The sequence below is a fragment of the Solanum pennellii genome, chromosome 6, assembly GCF_001406875.1.
Source record: "Solanum pennellii chromosome 6, SPENNV200".
NCBI lineage: Eukaryota > Viridiplantae > Streptophyta > Magnoliopsida > Solanales > Solanaceae > Solanum > Solanum pennellii.
Genome location: NC_028642.1, coordinates 19,874,659 through 19,879,452, shown reverse-complemented (window position 1 = coordinate 19,879,452; position 4,794 = coordinate 19,874,659).

Sequence of the window (4,794 nt, the reverse complement as noted above, 5' to 3'; positions counted from 1 at the left end):
TATATATATATATATTAAAAGCAGATAACTTTTTACATTGAAGGATTGTGACTTTTTCGGTAGGTTGTGATTTTTCAAAGTATTGTTACTTTTTTCAAAGGATTGTAAATTTTTGATATCGTCCAATCTTTACAACACTTTGGAGATATGAGTAATACAATAACATTTAAACTCCCAATAAAATATATTAATAGGTACAAGTACCTTATCAAGTTACCGCATAATTATTCTCTCTTTGTAGTCTCTTCCTCAATTCTGATTCCATCAAAAAAGCTTAAAAAAGTTTTTACAACCAAAAGCACCAAAATGGAATGAGCCATTTCAGGCTATGTGTGATGCTAGTGGGGTTCCACTTGGTGTGGTATTGGGACAGAGAAGGGATAAAACTCTTCACCCCACTATTCAAGTAAGGCTCTGAATGAAGCTCAAAAGAACTACACGATAATTGAACAGAGCTTCTTGCGGTGGTGTTCTCATTTAAGAAAATTCACTCCTATTTGCATGGCACAAAGGTGATAGTGCATACATATCACTGCGCTTTGAGATACTTGATGGAAAATAAGGATGCGAAACCAAGATTGATTAGATAGGTGTTATTAATACAAGAGTTCGATTTTGAGGTAAAAAATACAATGAGAACTGAGAATCAAGTTGCAGATCACTTGTCTAGATAAGAGGATGAAGCTATGTGTGAATTGGGAGAAAAATTAGAAATTGATGATGCATTTCCAGATGAACATGTATTGGCCGCTTCTCAAGATTTGATCCCATAGTTCGCAGATTTTGCAAATTATCTGGCAAGTGATATAGTTCCATTGGACTTGTGTTTCCATTAGAGGAAGAATTTCATGTATGATGTGAAAAAGATCTTTTGGGATGAGCCTTACTTATACCGGAGTTGGCTGATGGTATTATTCGTTGTTGTGTGACGGAGGTTGAGATGTTGAGTGTTTTGGAAGCATGTCACTCCAAGCTGGTGGGTGGGAACCATAGTGGTATCCGTACTGCACATAAGATACTGAAGTGTGGGTACTATTTGGAAACCATCCATCAAGATGCTCACAAGTTCGCCAAATCATGTGATTGGTGCCAACAAGATAGAGGAATTTCAAAGAGGCAAGAACTCCCCTTAAATCTGATTCTAGTGATTGAGTTGTTTGATGTATGGGGCATTGATTTTATGGGCCTTTTTATGAGTTCTCATGGGATGAAGTATATACAAGTGATGGTCGACTATGTGTCAAAATGGGTGAAAGTGATAGCGCTTCCTAACAATGAAGGAAAAAGTGTCACCGCATTCTTGAAAAAGAATATCTTCGCCATGTTTGGCACACCGAGGGTCATTATTAGTGATGGTGGCTCTCACCTTTATAACAAGTTGTTCAAAAGGCTATTGGAAAAATATGGGGTTGGCCATAATGTGGCTACTCTTTCTATCTATAGACTAGCGGGCAAGTTGAGGTGTCCAATCGAGAGATCAAGTAAATTATGGTGAAAACAGTGAATGCAAATAGAATGGATTGGTCAAGGAGGATTGATGATGATCTTTGGGTCTAGTGCACTGCATACAAGACTCCCATAGGTATGTCTCCGTACCAACTTGTATATGGGAAGACATTTCACTTGCCAAACGAGTTAGACAACAAAGAAATGTGGGCAATGAAGAAACTGAAGATAAATTGGACAGAAGCAGCAGAACAAAGATTAAATGGGTTGAATGAGTTTGATGAGTTTTGCCTCAAGGCCTATGAAAGTTCATCCATCTATAAAAGGAAGATGAAAATGTATCACGACCAAAGAATTGAAAAGTGAGATTTTGCGATTGGTGATACGGTTCTTCTATTCAAATCTAGGCTACGCTTGCTTTTGGGAAAACTCAAGTCCAAGTGGACATGGCTATTCCTCATCACTAAAGTATTTCCACATGGAGCGGTCGAGTTGGGGAATAAGGAAGGTGCAAAGTTCACAGTCAACGGACAACGGATAAAGATTTACCTGGGACATGTAGAGAGTGTGCATGAAGTGGTTGAGGACAACCATCTTGATAAATTCTGAGTAATCAAGGGGCCTGCATCGTGTCATGATGTTAAATAAATCACTTCTTAGGAGGAAACCCAAGGTGTATCCTCTAGCAAACAATAGGTTTTGTTTTCTTTGTATAAATAGTCGTATTTTTGTTTTCTTTTGTTCTTAGTCTTAGTTCATTCTTGCTTATGTACTAGTGTTGGCTAGAGATTAGTATAGGGTCCGTGTCTCAAAAGTGTCCATAAGAACAAAAAAAGAATGGCCTGATAGGTGTTACATATGCAGTGACCAGAATAATAATCTATATAAAATGGATTGGTGCAGAGGTCTACGGACCCAGCGATGGGCCATCGTTCAATCGACGAACCTTCAATGATGTCCGTAGATCCCAGGTATGTTTATTATTTTTTCTAAGTCTAAAAGCCATTGACGGTCTGTCGACTGACCTATAGACAATCGACGGGTTTCGTGAGACCAAAATGCCAGCAACCCGACCCAACCCTGCTGGTACTATTAAATAACACAACGGTTTACATTCGTTCCCACCTTCAGATTCTTTTAAAATTCCCTTCCATATCCATTTCGATTTCTTTATTTCCTTTCTTAATCAGCAAACTCAACCTTTCCAAACCTCATTTCACTCCCAAATTAGAATCCTCCCATCCCCAAACTCTCTTCCTCAAATTTTCTCTGTACCTCCATTGTTCTTCAGTCGGTGATAGAGTTCGGGTTCGTGGGCTACTCCTTGAAACTTTGCAAGTGCACAGAATCACTCCCCTACTCCAAAAGGTATTTCGATTTCTCTAACTTACTTTGAATTCTCCTTCATAGTTGAAATTAGAAATTTGGAAGTGGGTCTTCACCTTGGGACTAGAATCAGTGAAATTGCATGCTAGATTTTGTGTAGTTACATCCCTCGGAATGATAGAGAGTGGTTTTGTTGCCTTCTAGTCTATATAAATTGTGGGTATCTCTGTTTTGTTGGAAATTTTGACTTAAGTTTCCGTACTATGGCTGAATTAGAACAATAATTGTGTGAAAACGAAACCCTAGGATTCAGGAATTCTCCTTTTAGGTGATGAAATTGCATGTCTAAACATAATTACAGAAACAAAAGTGTCTAAAAATTGTTCCTTGAAAAAAGGCCTAAAATATGTCTCAGGCCAACAATACGAGACCATGTTGACAGACCGTCAATTGATCGATTGGCCGTCGATAGGGTCCATCAATTGCTCCAAGATAAAATTGTTTATGTCCTAAATGATGAAAGTGGACTACATTCCATCGATTGATCGATGGACCGTTCTTCGCATCCATCATTTCTACTAGAGAACTTGTTTTCACTAACTTCTAAAATAAATCGAAGTGTTAGACGATGGAAGTGAACTACGGTTCATCGATTGATCGGCCGACCGTTCTACACGTTTCTATTAGAGAAGTCTAATTTTTTTTCTAATTGAATAATTCAAAGTGTCCGACTACGGACCCTAACGATGGACCGCTGATAGTGCCCGTCAATCTAAATATGAAGAACAATATTGTGTTTCTTATTGATGAGATTTACTTTGTCCTGTGTTCTGAGTATGTTGCGCTGCTACTTTGATACTAACAACTACTTTACAGGTATTAATGGCTCCCAAGAAAGGAATTGTCTACTCAAGGGTCAAGTCCAAGTTTGTTGCCCCGTTCGCTCGGCTGATTGTCGACTCCGACAATGATCAAGACCCACCCTAAGCCCCTTCGGGTGCCACAACCCCCACTGCAGCTGCAGTAGTCACAAGGGGAACACCCCGAAATGTGACTCTTGGCGTAGTCACAGCCTCCCAATCTAATGAGAAGCGCACACTGACTGGGTCACGAACCAGGGTTGGTTTTAGTTCTGAAGGGGACTTAGCGTCTGGGTTAAAGACTTCTTCCGCCTCAGGGTCAAAAGTGTCCACTACCTTTGTAACACCTTGAAAATCCAAGACACTTTGTAAGGCCAAACAAAGGTTTCATAAGGTCTAATTACTGTTTGTAAGTCTATTTTTAATGAATATAGGTCATTTAGGAGGTTTAAGAACCAAAACATCCAAGAACGTCCATGACGTCCGGAAAATTGGTTCAAAGGGGTGTTAGCGTTCCTTAGCCTATTTGACTAACTTTTACGAGTCGGAAAGGTACGAAAATTGGTGGAAAGGTAGATAATAGGTGTTTGAGTTGTTTCATATTGAAACGTCTAGGTGCGACTCCCCAAGGACCAACCAAGGGCCCTTGAAGAGGACCCTTGTAATTTGATGCAACAGTGCCTGACAATGTGCATCGACGGGATAGAAGACGACCCATGTGTTGATCGATGGGGTATCGATGCCACCTTCGTCCCACACTTAGCGTGGTTGAGAAGTTTTCTTCACCCGCACATCCTCTGAACTCATCTACGTAGTGCAGAGGTGCAGGCTACGGTCCGTGTGTTGATCGACGAGGCGTCGATGCCACCGTCGTCTTACACTTAGCCAACTAGAGCCATGCCTATGCCTGCACAGTCTCTGAACTCATCGAAGGATGTGCAGGACGGAGGGGTGAGAGACTGTTGACTCACAGATGGCCCGTCGATCGGGGTCTCGTCTATGAGGGTCGAGTTTTCTGCCTTATTTAAGTTAAGTCCATTAATTAGTTAAGGGATTTAGGCGGCTAACTAAGGGATTAAAGGGGGGGTCTAATTAAATTAGTTAGTCACCATATAAAGTCTGTAACTTCATTTAATCTAAACACAACTCAAAAATAAATTAA